The sequence below is a fragment of the Podarcis gaigeae genome, assembly GCF_964106915.1.
Source record: "Podarcis gaigeae genome assembly, chromosome: 3".
NCBI lineage: Eukaryota > Metazoa > Chordata > Lepidosauria > Squamata > Lacertidae > Podarcis > Podarcis gaigeae.
This window is the reverse complement of record NC_139680.1, coordinates 14,338,777-14,355,085: the sequence shown is the minus strand read 5'-3', so window position 1 is coordinate 14,355,085 and position 16,309 is coordinate 14,338,777. Positions and strand designations below refer to the sequence as shown.

Genomic DNA, 16,309 nt, shown 5'->3' with positions numbered 1-16,309 from the left:
GCGGCTCTGGCTCGCCAGAGCAGCGATGTCACGCTGGCCACGTGACCCGGAAGTGTCTCCGGACAGCGCTGGCCCCTGGCCTCTTGAGTGAGATGGGCGCACAACCCCAGAGTCTGTCAAGACTGGCCCATACGGGCAGGGGTACCTTTACCTTTACCTTTACCTAATCCTCTTCGAGCAATCCGTTCAGACCTCTGGAAACAATAACCAGTCTCTTTATCAGCCGACTGCTAGTTAGGTAAGTAGGAAAGCAGAAAGGGTCTCACAGAGAGATGTGGAAGTCATAACTCACATCCATTTAGAGTACCTTTGTAGCATTTTAACAGTTCTGCCCCCCCCCCCAAAGAATCCTGGGAACTGATGGAAATGTAAAGAGAAAGAAGGTTCTTTTTATCCTATGCGGTGGTCTTGTAAAAAGGGAACCCTGACCATTGGGTCCAGTCATGACCGACTCTGGGGTTGCAGCGCTCATCTCCCTTTACTGGCTGAGGGAGCTGGCGTACAGCTTCCAGGTCATGTGGGCAGCATAACTAACCCGCTTCTGGCGAACCAGAGCAGCGCACGGAAACGGAGCGGTTGGTGTGTTTCTTCTTGGTTGGTTGGTTGGTTGGTTGGTCAGTCGGTTAGTCGATCGGTCAGTCGGTTGGTTGGTCATTCAGTTGGTTGGTTGTTTGGTTGTTTGGTTGGTCAGTCAGTCGGTTGGTTGGTTGGTCATTCAGTTGGTTGGTTGGTTGGTCAGTTGGTTGGTCGGTTAGTTGGTTGGTTGGTCATTCAGTTGGTTGGTTGGTTGGTTGGTCGGTTGGCGATTCGGTTGGTTGGTCGATCGATCAGTCGGTTGGTTGGTTGGTCATTCAGTTGGTTAGTCGGTTGTTCGGTTGGTTGGTCGGTCAGTTGGTCGGTCGGTTGGTCGGTTGGTTGGTCGGTTGGTGGGTTGTTTGGTTAGTTGGTCGGTCGGTCAGTCGGTTGGTTGGTCATTCAGTTGTCGGAGCGGTCCCTATTTATCTACTTGCACTTTGACGTGCTTTCGAACTGCTAGGTTGGCAGGAGCAGGGACCGAGCAATGGGAGCTCACCCCGTCGCGGGGATTCGAACTGCTGACCTTCTGATCAGCAAGTCCTAGGCTCTGTGGTTTAACCCACAGGTTAAAACTTCCTGGGAAGTGATATATAATGAAATGAACAAGATGTTTAAAATAACCTCTGTAAAAAAAACCCCAAAGTTTTTTTCTTTTGAAAATTATAGGGGCAGAACTACCTAAACTTTATAGAAACTTATTCATGTATGCAGTGCTTTTTTATATAAAAAAAAATGTTTAGGGGTACTTTCATTTTCCTATTCATATTGAAATACTGCCCCTCAATGAGGCCAAACTTAGATTCACAAAATGTTTAGGGGTATGCATCCCCCTGCTTCCCCCCAGAAAAAAAGCACTGCATGTATGTGACTACAGTGGCAAGAATGTTACTTGCCCCAAAGTGGAAGGAAACAGAAGTCCTAGAAAAGGAAGAAAAACTTACAGAATATGCAGAAATGGCGAAACTTACCGGAAGAATAAGAAATCAAGACAACAATCTTTTTATAGAAGAATAGAAATGGTTTATTGAATATTTACAGATAAATTGTAAACAGATAAGAACATTCACAGGGTTATTGTAGTAACCTGCAGCTTCATAAGAATGAGCATATTAGGTTACTCTGGATATGCCGAAGATATAAAAAACAAATTTAAGGAACCGCAGAAAGAGGGGGAAGGAAGTTAAATTTTGAAAAGTCAAAATGATTGTAAAATTAATGAAATGTATAAAATTAGTGAAATGTATAAACTTGAAAAGTATAAATAATTTTTTAAATAATAATCATAATAAGGAATCCTGGGAACCATAGTTTGCCCTTCACAATTCCCAGCACCTTTAACAACCCACGGTTCCCAGGGTACTTTGGAGTAAGCCATGTGCTTTAAAATATACGGTGTGAGTGTGACTTCGGAAGACCAGAGGCCCACTTGGGTGCTATGGCACCCTGTGTGAGGCCAAAATTTGGTGCTCCGCCTTCCCAAAATTTGGTGCTCCATCTTCCCAAAGCCAGGTAAGGAGGCCCTGAACTGTCGGAACTGTGGGATGGAAAGCCAGCTGGCTTGGCCCTAGCCAGAGCATCTCCCTTCTCAGCCTTGCCGCTGCAGAGATCCATCAGTCATCCTCCTCCGACATGCGTCTGCGACTCATGCTGCTGTGCATGCAAGCGCACACATTACTCAGCAGAGTAAACACACAACAGATCAGGCTCGAGGCATGGCTACTACACTAAACTACGCATTTATTATACATAAATCAGGACAAAGAAAAACATGGCCTCTCTCCTTGTTGCTCTTCTCGGAGAGAAAAGAAAAGCAATACAGAGTAGATGTTCCGCTCACGGGACTTCAGCAATCTGTGCTGGAATGTAAACAGACATGTGACATGTAACAATCCCACATATCTGCAGCAAGGGTGGAATGGAATTCCCAACATGAAGATGCTGCACTCAAGCTTCCGTCCCAAAGCCTACCAGGCTTTAAGATGGTGCCCCCTCTGCTCTGTGTGCAGAGCATGTGCACTGCTTGCACAGCCCTAAATCCACCCCTTGAAAGGCGAGAGGGCAGCCCCACAGCGCCACCCACTTTGGACTCGCCACAATCACTTGCCACAGGCATGTGGCCCCTAACAGATTACTCTGAAGGGCATGCAGCCCTTGATAGAAGAAGAAGGTCTGCCCAGGGGTGGGGGAAGGGAGTGGTGGGGGCAGTGGGGGCGGGCCACCCCGTGTGTCACCACTGAGGGGGGGTGACAAAATGCCGGGCGGCACTCACCGTGGAGCCTGCAGTGCGCCGGAGCCCCACGTCTCTCCTGGGAGTGACGCGGTGGCTTGGGCGTCCGCAGGCTCCGCGCTGCCCCAAACAGTCTGCCCACTGTCTCCCCGTCAGCTGCAGGGTGGCTGAGTGGGAGGAGGCAAGCAGACTCCTTGGAGGCCCTGCAGAGCGTCCTGCTGCAGCTTGCCTCGCCCCTGGTGCTTGCGCCCCTCCAGCTTGCACCGCCCCAGGTGCCCGATTGGTTTGCTCCGCCTCTGGGTCCACCCCCCCCATCCTATAAGGGATATCCTAATGGGCTTCCACACCACAGGACAGCAAGATTCAGCCTGAACCTCCATGCTTTCAGACCTTCCAAGTGTCCCAATTTTCCAAGGATGTCCCTGATTTTGAGAAGCCATCCCAGTTTCTGATTTGATCCTAAAATGTCCCACTTTTCCTTAGGATGTCTCTATTCTCATTGGAGAAATCTTGGAGGGTATGGAATTATCCAACCCCTGAGCTGTCTGAAGGCAATCCTGTATTTTGTTGTTGTTGTTGTTTAGTCGTTTAATCGTGTCCGACTCTTCGTGACCCCATGGACCAGAGCACAACAGGCACTCCTGTCTTCCACCGCCTCCCACAGTTTGGTCAAACTCATGCTGGTAGCTTCGAGAACACTGTCCAACCATCTCATCCTCTGTTGTTCCCTTCTCCTTGTGCCCTCCATCTTTCCCAACATCAGGGTCTTTTCCAGGGAGTCTTCTCTTCTCATGAGGTGGCCAAAGTATTGGAGCCTCAGCTTCAGGATCTGTCCTTCCAGTGAGCATTCAGGGCTGATTTCCTTCAGAATGGAGAGGTTTGATCTTCTTGCAGTCCATGGGACTCTCAAGAGTCTCCTCCGGCACCATAATTCAAAAGCATCAATTCTTCAGCGATCAGCTTTCTTTATGGTCCAGCTCTCACTTCCATACATCACTACTGGGAAAACCATAGCTTTTACTATACGGACCTTTGTTGGCAAGGTGATGTCTCATCTTCCAGTGTCATAACTTTTATACGCCTGTTGTCTTTGTCCATGGAGTTTTCTTGGCAGGGATACTGGAGTGGCTTGCCGGTTCCTGCTCCAGGTGGATCATGTTTGGTCAAAACTCTCCACTATGACCTGTTCATCTTGGGTGCCCTGCACAGCATAATTCATAGCTTCTCTGAGCTATTCAAGCCCCTTTGCCATGGCAAGGCAGTGATCCATGAAGGGGCAATCCTGTATAAGGAAGGTTTTTTTAAATGTTTAATGTTCTATTGTGTTTTTATATATCTTGGAAGCTGCCCAGAATGGCAGGGGCAACCCAGTAAGTTATGTAGGGTATAAATAGTAAAATTATCATTATGGAATGAGACGCCATCGGAGAAATGTTGGAGGGTATGTACTTTTGTCACTCTGCGTAAGGTTGCCAGGTTTCTCAAGGCTCTGGGTGACATTCAAGGGGTGGACTCCTCTGGGAGATCTTGAGTAACACTTGGTAGTTCCCCAATAGAGTGGAGAATGTTCAGATCATATTAAGATTGAGGTCTGCTGGGGAGAAAGGATCATTCCTGGGTGGTCAAACAAAGTGCCAGGTTGTTCCTAGTGGGCCCTGGTGGGCATAGGGAAGTGGAGCAAAAAGCAAATATGCTTAAACCAAGACATGGTTTAAGCTACCTCCATGGATTTATCTACTCACCCTTCAAACCAGCTAAGTGGCCACATCTTGTGGCAGAGAGTTCCATAAGCTAATTATTTGTTTTCTTTCGTTTGTCGTAGCTCTACAGTACATTCCGTGAACCTAAGAAGCTGAGAGGAAGATTACTTATTTGCTTTGTGCATTCCATGTTTCTCATTAGGAAAAAAAAAACATCCGCTCAGCTTTCAGATATTTGCAACAATTCATGCTGCACAGGATCTTTCATCCTTGCCAATATACGTTGAAATATGGGCCTGGAAAAAAATAATCCCACAGCAGATCAATGAAATAATATTTACATACTTCAAAGGATACTTTGCCTCTTTTCTTCCCCTTCGTCTTCAACACTAAGTGTCTTGGATATTTCAGCTCTCCTTACAAGTTTTTCTAATTGTATTTCTGCATTTCATGGTTATTTTCTTATTAGCAACATAATTTTCATCTGTTAAGCATTTGCATCCTCTATTAGAAACATCAAAGGCCTATAGCATTTTATGGCAGTCATCTCCATCAATATTCACCAGAAAGAAAGAAAGAAAGAAAGAAAGAAAGAAAGAAAGAAAGAAAGAAAATGTATCCATATAAAATCCGTGATGAATATAGAAATTAACCCAAGTGCTTGCCTTAAACTGAGTCAGACCGCTAATGGCACAAACTCTGCGTTCTCTACTCTGCAGCAGTTCTCTGTGACAGGAATTCTCAGGTCTTCTGTTAGAGATCGATAATGTGGCCTTAATGGACTCAAAGCATGTGTTCTTTCATTGAGCCAGCATTCCCCTCCATGGTGCTTCTCAGATGCTGTTTCTAACTTGCATCAACCTTGACCACTGGCCATGCCAACTGGGGCTGATGGAAGCTGCAGTTCAAGATATCTTGAATGGTGCCATCTGGGGAGACAACACAGAGCAATGATTTCAATGGGCTGTAATAATCTTCTTTAACCTCCTGCTAACAATTTTGTGTCCAGGGCAGCTGTCTACCAGCTCCATCTGGTACGCAGACTTGAGACCCTACCTGCCCACGGACTGTCTTGCCAGAGTGGTGCATGCTCTAGTTATCTCCCGCTTGGGCTACTGCAACACGCTCTACGTGGGGCTACCTTTGAAGGTGACCCGGAAACTACAACTAATCCAGAATGCGGCAGCTAGACTGGTGACTGGGAGTGGCCTCCAAGATCATATAACACCAGTCCTGAAAGAGCTGCATTGGCTCCCAGTACGTTTCCGAGCAAAATTCAAAGGGTTGGTGCTGAGCCTTAAAGCCCTTAATGGCCTCAGCCCAGTATACCTGAAAGAGCATCTCCACCCCCATCGTTCAGCCCGGACACTAAGATCTAGCTCCGAGGGCCTTCTGGTGGTTCCCTCCCTGCGAGAAGTGAGGCTACAGGGAACCAGGCAGAGGGCCTTCTTGGTAGTGGCACCCACCCTGTGGAACACCCTCCCTTCAGATGTCAAGAAAATAAACAACTATCTAACTTTTAGAAAACATCTGAAGGCAGCCCAGTTTAGGGAAGTTTTTAATGTTTGATGTTTTATTGTGTTTTTAATATTCTGTTGGGAGCTGCCCAGAGTGGCTGGGAAATCCAGCCAGATGGGTGGGGTATAATAATAATAATAATAATAATAGTTGTTGTTGTTGTTGTTGTTGTTGTTACTTTGTTTTGCCAAACCAAGGGTTGTTCCCCATGCCATTTTTATTGTTTTTCATTTTCTTTATAGGATTAAGAACAAAAATATACTGTTAGTTTTGCAGGTGTGGATCTTCTGGGGTTAATTTCAACTCTTTTTGAAAAGCCCCTTAACCTCAATGGGGCTGAAGTATCCTATGACATGGCAGTTTTGGATTTGCCAAACGTTTCTGGATCCAAACTTGATTGGTTGTCTCTAAAGGTGCGCTAGATAGAGTTGTGTTTCAGTTTTCCAGAAAGTGAATTAAAGATGTTGGTGAGCTAAATACGTTTTCTAGAATGGATGGAAATTTGTGAATATTCACTTTTCTTGAGCCTCATTTATGCCATTGTTTGAAGGTGGCTTCTTCCACCTTTAGATTAACCATATGGATGATCCCAGACAATCAGGGATCACGTAGTGAATAAGCTACATAGGCAATCAGATTTGACAACATGATGATATCACTGCAGGAAACTCAGGTAGATATTTCATGGCTTAGTCGTGTGGATGATTATACTCATCCAAGGTTTACACAGTGAATGGCATCAGAATTTTATTCCCACCAGATCGATTTGGCTGCTTGGCCAATTCACTAAGGGCAAGTGAGAGAATGAGAGTGCATGTGGGCAATTAAAATAAGTGCGTGTGGGCAATTAATATAGTGACAAGAAATACAGAAAAATCACTAAAAATTGGGAGTTCTTCAACGCTGTTCAAAAATGTGCAAGAAAACCCCAAAACACCTATGAGCAGTTTTGGCTCAATCCTACAAGTTGTGCTTACGAGGTTTTAACAGGAATATAAATGCAGAAATTCAAATGGCTCGGGCATCTGTCCGTTCCACAATGGCAGAACCATTGGACCAGGATGTATCAACATAGAATAAAAGCAGCCTCAGGGACCATTCCAGACAGGTAGAGCAAAGTTTTTGCTCTTAGGTAATGAGAGGTTTTTTTATATTCGTTGTTAAACATTATGTGAGAGCAAGACCACTGTAAATACCCTGAAAAATCAATGCATTACAGCCTGGATTTTTGTATCATTAGGATGCTTTTGAAAATACACTCCCTCTATCATTGAAAACTGTTTAAATTGGTGCCTTTAGACCCAGCAAATATTGACCAGGGTATGTGCATTCTGAAGTTTGACATCCACAGGGTAGACCAACTGCCTTTTTTTCTGACATACATAAATAGCTAACAGGCCAACTGTGCTGGGGGTTTTTTTGGGGGGAGGGGGTCCTCACTGGCCAGAAATGTCTCCATCAGGGTCCAAGATCCTCCTAATAATTATTGACTCTAAAATCAATGTGCATTCCATGTGCATAGCCTTGATGCGAGCCAATAATACAATATGTGCATTCCCAAAATCGTTTTAGGAAAGGTGCGAAGTCTAACTTTGGAGTTCCCCTTCTGACTATTGCAGGTGGAATGCATTGCCTAACAAGCCCACACCTATGTCAGACATACCAAGGACCATGTTTGCTTCCCTGGAACAGTTCAGTCCCCCTGAAACAGCTCCCCAAATTCCAAGCTGACATCACCTTTTGGCAGTGCTCCGTTCTAGCAATGAATCAATTTTTTTGTTCTAAAAAATTGTTGATTGCATATATCTAATTGTACATTTACTTACTTGAAACATATACATATGCATTTCAATCTTGTTAAAATTTTCAGGGTGATGTACTTCAAATATCAGTGGAGGCTGGTACATTCACACAAATAAGCCACTGCTTTGATCAACCTCTGTGTGCCTTCAACCTGCAACACACGCACACCCCTGCACGGCCTGATTTCTTACAAACAGATCATTGGGTACCATTGTCTGTCAGCTTCCTACTTCATATTCATAGCATTCATACCATCTAACATTCCCCTGATGAAAATAGGGACATTCCTCACTGCCCATCCAACTGACACCCCCCCGACTCCCTATTTTTTGGTTCTGCCCGCAACCCACAGAAGGTCAGCAGTTCAAATCCCCACGATGGGGTGAGCTCCCGTTGCTCTGTCCCAGCTCCTGCCAACCTAGCAGTTCAAAAGCACACCAGTGGAAGTAGATAAATAGGTACAGTTGTGGTGGGAAGGTAAATGGCATTTCCATGTGCTCTGGTTTCTGTCACGGTGGTCCATTGGGCCAGAAGCTGTTTAGTCGTGCTCACCACATGACCCAGAAAGCTGTCTGTGGACAAATGCCGTCTCCCTCGGCCTGAAAGCAAGATGAGCACTGCAACCCCATAGTCACCTTTGACTGGACTTAACTGTCCAGGAGTCATTTATCTTACAACAATGGGATTCAGCATATACACCTTCCAGCATCCTGAGAAAACCCCTTGACCCTGATTTTATTTTATAAATACACTCCAATAAATAATTTTTTTAAAGGGGCAAGATTAGATGTGGTCAAACAATGCATAAAAACCCCCATAAAGCAATGGTTCTCAACCTGTGGGTCCCCAGATGTTGTTGGACTACAACTCCCATCATCCCTGAGCTCTGGCCTTGCTAGCTAGAGGTGATGGGAGTTGTAGTTCAACAACATCTGAGGACCCACAGGTTGTGAAAGGCTGCCATAAAGGCCCCTTGCACTCGACTCGGCTCCCCCTTTCTTCACGCCCAGGACTGCCCTATCCTCTGCCTGCAATTCATAGCCAGTGCGTCATTCAGTGCTGGGCGACAGCCTCTCCCACACCTCTCCTGCTCTCCAGCAACCCCTGTGAGGTGCCCAAGGGAGGAGCCTGGCAGTGGCGGCCACAGAGAGGCAATGATATGCTCCCTTGCAGCTGCCACTGCTGCTCAGGAAAAGCATCAGCTCATCCTCCTCCCTGAGCTCAGTAGCGGCACTGGTGGGGAAAGTAGGAACATTCTTGGATCAAATCAGAAGCTGGGGTGGCTTTCATAATTCTGGGACTGTCCCTGGAAAATAGGGACAGCTGCTGTTGAAGCATGGGGGAGAATGGGGACAAAACTTGGTTCTGCCTGCCATTGGCTTTGGCTCCAGCTATTGTCTGGGCTTCTTTCCTTCCACCCTTTGTTGTTGTTTAGTCGTTTAGTCGTGTCCGACTCTTTGTGACCCCATGGACCAGAGCACTCCTGTCTTCCACTGCCTCCCAAAGTTTGGTCAAACTCATGCTGGTAGCTTCGAGAACACTGTCCAACCATCTCGTCCTCTGTCATCCCCTTCTCCTTGTGCCCTCCATCTTTCCCAACATCAGGGTCTTTTCCAGGGAGTCTTCTCTTCTCATGAGGTGGCCAAAGTATTGGAGCCTCAGCTTCAGGATTTGTCCTTCCAGTGAGCACTCAGGGCTGATTTCCTTCAGAATGGATAGGTTTGATCTTCTTGCAGTCCATGGGACTCTCAAGAGTCTCTTCTGGCACCATAATTCAAAAGCATCAATTCTTCGGTGATCAGCCTTCTTTATGGTCCAGCTCTACCAATCCCAATAGGCACCAGACACCGCTGATGAAAACATCTGCCAAGGGTTTTAAAATGATAACAACACAGGAGGGGGAGAGAACACACAATGTTAGGTGCTAGTTGTGGGGGGTTCTCAACTTGCAAAAACAATTTGGCACTAGCCAGGCTCTTTGGATGTCCAACCTAAATTAAAACAGAAACTTTGCAAGGCTCTAGCTGGCATGTGCCAACATGTATGTCTATTTACCCTAAAAGGGGAAGCATGGCCTGCCAAATAGCAAGCAGAGTTGTGTTGTTTTTCCTAAAGGCACCTGCAACTCAGAAAGTCTCAAAGGCAGTGGCGTAGCGTGGGTTGTCAGTGCCTGGGGCCATGTGGAAGGGGTGAGTGGGTGTGAGGGAAATGGGCTCAGTATGCCTAATGGCGCCTGCATCACTCACCCAGGAAATAACAGACGCAGAGATAACAAAAGAAGAGTTGTCTGGAGAGGTCACTTCCTGGTTTGCACAGAGAAACCGTTTTCAATGGAGCCCAGCGATTGAAGGGTGCAGCAGTTTTGAGGCAGCCCCAGGTGTTTAAATTTTTAACCCCTAAAATTTTGCGCCTGGGGCAACCACCCCAGTGCCCCCCCTACACACACTATGCCACTGCTTAAAGGAGGCATTAATGGAGGTCTCTGATCACAATGCTGATGAAATAGTGTAGCAACTCAGCCATGGGCGGAGTTTACATTTGCCTATAGGCATATTGTCACAAAGTAATAATTGAGAACAGTCCCCTGACATTTACCATTGCACTTGCTATCTAAAAGCCCCATACAACTTGTAAAAGTTAACTTTGGGCTGCCAATTCAGCTCAGAAGGATCAATAAAATATGATTGCCAATATTTATATATATGACAAGGAAGAGACATATCAGAACATTGTCTATGTACTGATAGATATCATTGTGGGGATCAAATGTCTCTTTCAATTAAAACACAATGATAAGGGGAGGAAGAGGACAATGATGCAAAATGAGAAATGGGAGACCAAATATATTTTCCAATATTAGCTCTTGCAGCTGAAATAGAATCCAACCTGTTGGCTAAAATTTGGCTCTATCCCAGTTAAAATACCTCCCGCTAATCAGTTCAGCATGTTAGATGTAGCAGCACTAACGCATATGTCTATGGGGCAAGCAAAAGTCCTTATGAGTGTGCTGTGTGGTATAATGTCTCGCATATTTCATGTGGAAAGCTCAGTAGTAATGCCAGAGAGGCCTGCCCTTTCAGCCTTTTTAAAGCTAAAAATCAATGCTTAAAGTTTGATCTGAACAAACATCTCAAATTCACAAATGATATTTCCTCTGAACGCTGCTGCAGTCTTTGAACTGAGCATCTGGAGATTGCGAAGATGTTTGCCATTCTGTTTCAGAACCCAGAGTTTGGCAACATGTAACTCAACGTGCACTTTGGAATGTGTGAACTTGGGGTAATGCATCTGGTTCATTTTATGAAGATGGAGACAATAAGATGGTCAGTTATCAAGTCTGAAACCCAGTAGAAGAGCCTTGAGTTCATGGCCGACAATCAATTTCCTTGCTATCTTTTACCAGCTTTCTCTTATCTATAGGTAGAAAATCCCATGTGACCTGGCTGAATGCCAAATTTTGAACCGGTGCTTTGTTTTGCTTTTAACATATTTTTATTAAAGATTTCTTGGTTTACAAAAGTACAGTCATACCTCGGGTTAGAGACCCTTCAGGTTGAGCGTTTTCGGGTTACGGATGCGCCGAAACCTGGAAGTACCGGAACGGGTTACTTCTGGGTTTTGGTGCTCGCGCATGCGCAGAATCACTAAATCACACTTTGTGCATGCGCAGAAGCGCCGAATCGCAACCCACGTATGTGCGGACGCAGCATTGTGGGTTGCGAATGCTGCAGGTTGCGAACATGCCTCCTGCATGGATCATGTTCGCAACCCGAGCGTCCACTGTATGTGCAATATTTTTTTAAAAGTTACATTTTCTACAGATCAGTTTCATTTGTTGAGACATTAGTGATACATTAGAAAGAAAAGAGGGAAAGAGGTGGAGGGGGGCATGGTAAGTGGGGCTGAGGTCGAGTGGCAATACAAATCAACAGAGATGGAACAATACCAACTTCACTCTCTCGGACAAAATAAAGGTAAAGGGTAAAGGGACCCCTGACCATTAGGTTCAGTCGTGACCGACTCTGGGGTTGCGGCGCTCATCTCGCTTTATTGGCTGAGGGAGCCGGCGTACAGCTTCCGGGTCATGTGGCCAGCATGACTAAGCTGCTTCTGGCGAACCAGAGCAGCACACGGAAATGCTGTTTACCTTCCCACCGGAGTGGTACCTATTTATCTACTTGCACTTTGACGTGCTTTCGAACTGCTAGGTTGGTAGGAGCAGGGACAGAGCAACAGGAGCTCACCCTGTCGTGGGGATTCGAACCACCAACCTTCCGATGATCAAAATGATCACCCTCTCAAAACTAACCTGCCTATTCCAAACCCTCCCAATCTGGATTCCCCCAGCCCAACTTTGCAAATGGCAGGAAAAAAACACACTCATTTATCTTCTCACACGAAAAGCCAAGAAGAAACCCCAAATACCTGCACCTCCCTCAGAGGGAGGATGAGGAATCCCCAACACAGAAACATGTTACATCACCAGCATAAAACATATACACCATGTAATCCCATATATACTACTAGAAGATGAGACCAAACAATGGCTACACCTGGGGAGGGACACAACTGACAGCTGTATTGTTCAAAGTTCCTCAAATCCACAACCACCCCTTGTTGAAAGAGGGAGCCAGCATGTTTAGGGTTGTCCAGGCAGTGGTGCCATTGGGGCAGGATGGGGGTGACAATTTTCTGTTGGAGATCCATTGTTCCCCCCTCCCAGCACAAAAATACAGTTCCCAAGTTTCCCTGAAGAAAGAGAGTGACAGTTAAACCAGTTCAGGTATGTCATACACTTTAGAGGGGATTCAAATACACATTTAAGTGGATGTATCTGGTGGTGTGGGTTAAACCACAGAGCCTAGGGCTTGCCGATCAGAAGGTCGGTGGTTTGAATCCCCACGACGGGGTGAGCTCCTGTTGCTCAGTCCCAGCTCCTGCCAACCTAGCAGTTCGAAAGCACAAAGTGCAAGTAGATAAATAGGTACCGCTCCAGCGGAACGGTAAACAGTGTTTCCTTGCACTGCTCTGGTTTGCCGGAAGAGGCTTAGTCATGCTGGCCACATGACCCGGAAGCTGTACGCCAGCTCCCTTGGCCAATAAAGCGAGATGAGCACCACAACCCCAGAGTCGGACATAACTGGACCTAATGGTCAGGGGTCCCTTTACCTTTACCTTTATCTGCCTAAACAAACAACTGCACAGATTTTCTCAGCGCTCAGATTTACTGCATATTGAGGATTAATTTCTCTGAATCCCCTCACTAGAAATGAATGTTTCTGCCACCCCAAAGAAGTTTAGATTTTCAAGGAGTGGGGAAATGCTATTTGTATTCCACCCAGTAATGGAGAAATACCAAGTTTTTTGGCAGATCTTTCGGCCCAGGATTTCATATAGGGGCAGAAATAGCCTTAAATGCACGCCAGCTAAGTATGGTTTTGTATTTCTTCGCACATTAGTGTGCATTCCACAGTTCTGGATGCAAAGCTGCACAGCAGGGTATGTAAATAAATGTCTCCCTGGGGAGAATTCACTGGGGCCAGAGTTTTTCTTCTCCAAGCCCAGAATCAAGATGTCTCTCCAAGGACATGTGAACTACGTCGCCGAAAGAAATTAAAGCATACTTCTCCGACTGCCAGTGAATGAAAGCAGCAAGCAACATTATTCCTCCACTGAGCGTATTTAAAAATCTAATATCCATTTGTTGTGGTTGTTTTAAACATGCTTTAACAATGCTTATTGAAACCTATCCTGCTATCATAGGCAACATCTCCAGGGGGCTCTGGGACCTGGGCACCCACAAAATGTTCATTGTGGGTGCCCGGTCGGGCAACTCAACATGTTGCATGCTGAGGCGGGGGCTCCTGTATTCGGAGGTTTTTAACGTTTATATTATGTTTTTAACGTTTATATTATGTTTTTACATGTTTTTACAAGCTGCCCAGAATGGTTGGGGCAACCCAGTCAGATGGGCAGGGTGTAAATAAGAAAATTATTTATTTATTCTTATTAGAAAGAGTATTTTTCTCTCTTGTTCTGCTAGCAGCTGAAGTGCTGAGGATTTCTGCGTGTGCTCAGCCATATCAAGCTGGGATTTGCTTTTAACAGCAAGCCAGCCTGTTCCACTTCACGGAGCAGTATTTCTTTGCTGAGAAAAGGTCTGTGTTCTTTGTCATCAGTCACCTGTCTCTGGGAGCTGTCACCTCCATCTCCCAACTTAGCAACCGTCCCGAGATAACAACCCGACTTTCTCTTTTCCCTTTCCTCTTAATCACAACACTTGCTCAAGTAGAAGATTCTCTCCTCCCACCCTCCTTCCTATGCAAGGAAATTGCTCCAAACTTCGCTGGCCGGGGACGCTTGAGGGATTTAATTGTTGTAAATTCCAGGACTAATGTGTGGCTGATAATTTAGCAATCTACTTGCTTTTCACAATTCTTGGACTTTTTAGCTTTTTTAAAAAACCCTTATCAAAATTAGGTCTCGGCCATGTTTAGATTACGTTTGTAAAGTTGATATAGATAACAAATGAATAGTTAAATAACAATATTAAAGATGAGAGTTACAAATTGCAATATAAATAAGAATATAAGAAATACAGGAAATGATGAACACTGGTGGAGGGAAGTCACATAGGTGTACTATATATGTTTGTATTTGTGTAGTGTATTTGTATTGTCGGTATTTGAATGGTTGTATCTGTAAAGTTGTGTGTGCATTGTAAATAATAATAATAATTTTTTTAACAAAACAAAATTAGGTGTTGGCCTAAACAGCTGCCCCCACCCCCATTCACCACCCCATTCACCGTTGATTAAATGTCAGGGGGGAATGTTTCCGTTATGTTTTTGGTCTTTGTGGAGAGCTTCTACCTCCACCCCACAATGCCAGGGGTCCCAGGTTCTTCAGCCTCACTTGTCTACCCTACAAGTACCATGTTTGCCTATTTTTAATTCGCTGCTACCAATTCCTTCAGCTTCACAGCCACCTAGTAAAGTGGTTAGGCTTGGACGTGAGATGGGATCCAGAAAAAGGCTTAATTTAAACTGGCCTGTTAAGGGGACTCTATATACAAACGAAAATCTGATACCTATATTGGGGACCTCCACTGGTGTGTCCACATTGCACCAACCTCATTGCAACTCAGCTGCCAGGGGGTCAGGGCAGCACCTCCATCCCAACCCATCATGTCATCTGCTGCTGTTAGGACCCTGGAGGGCTGCTGGCAGTCTGGCTAAATGGTGAAATAGATGGACAAATTCTCTATGGCAGCTTGTCATCTTCTTCCTCTTTGGTGATCACTCATGGCTGGGTAAGATTGTCTTCCATAAACATGGTTTTAACAGTGAGTCCGTAAGTGACTGTGGAGGCCAATTGTGGATCCACACGTCCTTCCAGTGGGAACATAAGTTTCCGGGCGGGAGTTGATCATGGTGAGGGTTTGCCAAGAGTGCCTTCCTCTTAGCACGTTTCTCCCTTTCATCCTCAGTTCAAGCGTCTTCAAAAGTCCATGACACCTTTGGTAAAGGATGTTCTCCAGTTGGAGCGCTTGCAGGCCAGTGTTTCCCAGTTGTCGGTGTTTATACTACATTTTTTAAAGATTTGCCTGGAGAGCGTCTTTAAACCTCTTTTGTTGACCACCAGCATTACGCTTTCCATTTTTAAGTTCGGAATAGAGTAGTTGCTTTGGAGGACGATAATCAGGCATCCGAACAACATGATCAGTCCAACGGAGTTGATGTTAAAGAATCATAGCAGCAAATACCACATGGAAAAGCAAAAACTTCACAACAAGCCCCTTCTCTGCTCATTTTTTAAAAAAACATAGGTACGTTTCAACCAAGTGGGCTTAGAAACCCCTTTCAGACCTTCTTCTCATTTCAAAAGGCTGAAGGTGGAATGGGCAGGGAAAGGAGTGCTGGAGATAGAACTGGCACACACAGATACACCCTCCCGATTCGCGCTCCATTTCAGCTCCATTCAGGTTTGAGTGTTCTTCAATTCACAACACAGTATTGATCCCAAACTGAGTGGGGTCCCTTGCATGGTTAATTCGGAAACAAAAATAAAGAATATGCAACTGGTTGGTAGTTGTGTAGAAAAATAAGAATTTAATATATTTTTAGCAATGGGATCTTTTTCAGAAGAAATGTATGGATGCACTGAAAATGCCATATTTGACACACACCCCAAAGGCAAACGAGATGCATCCCTAAAATCTGCATCCATCAAAATTTATTTACACTGATGAATTTATCTTAATGCTGCCAGCATTTTCAGCTGTACACAGTTATTTTCCATAAATTCAATAAACGTTTTCCAATCTTCTCGAAACATATGTTCTTCTTGTTCTCTTATTCTATACAGTCGTACCTCGAGTTACAAATGCCTCAGGTCACAAATGCTTCAGGTTACAAACTACTCTAACCTGGAAGAGGTACCTTGAGTTGAGAACTTTGCCCCAGGATGAGAACAGAAATTGTGT

At 45.2% G+C, this 16,309-nt stretch overlaps 1 long non-coding RNA gene across 1 annotated transcript; it reads left to right on the top strand.

Annotated features, from left to right (window-relative positions):
- Positions 1-165: 165 nt before the first annotated feature.
- On the top strand, positions 166-4,854 carry LOC310840720. The gene is made up of 2 exons (XR_014562041.1): positions 166-238; positions 4,626-4,854. It is a non-coding gene; the product is annotated as an uncharacterized lncRNA (long non-coding RNA).
- The last annotated feature ends 11,455 nt before the right edge of the window (positions 4,855-16,309 follow it).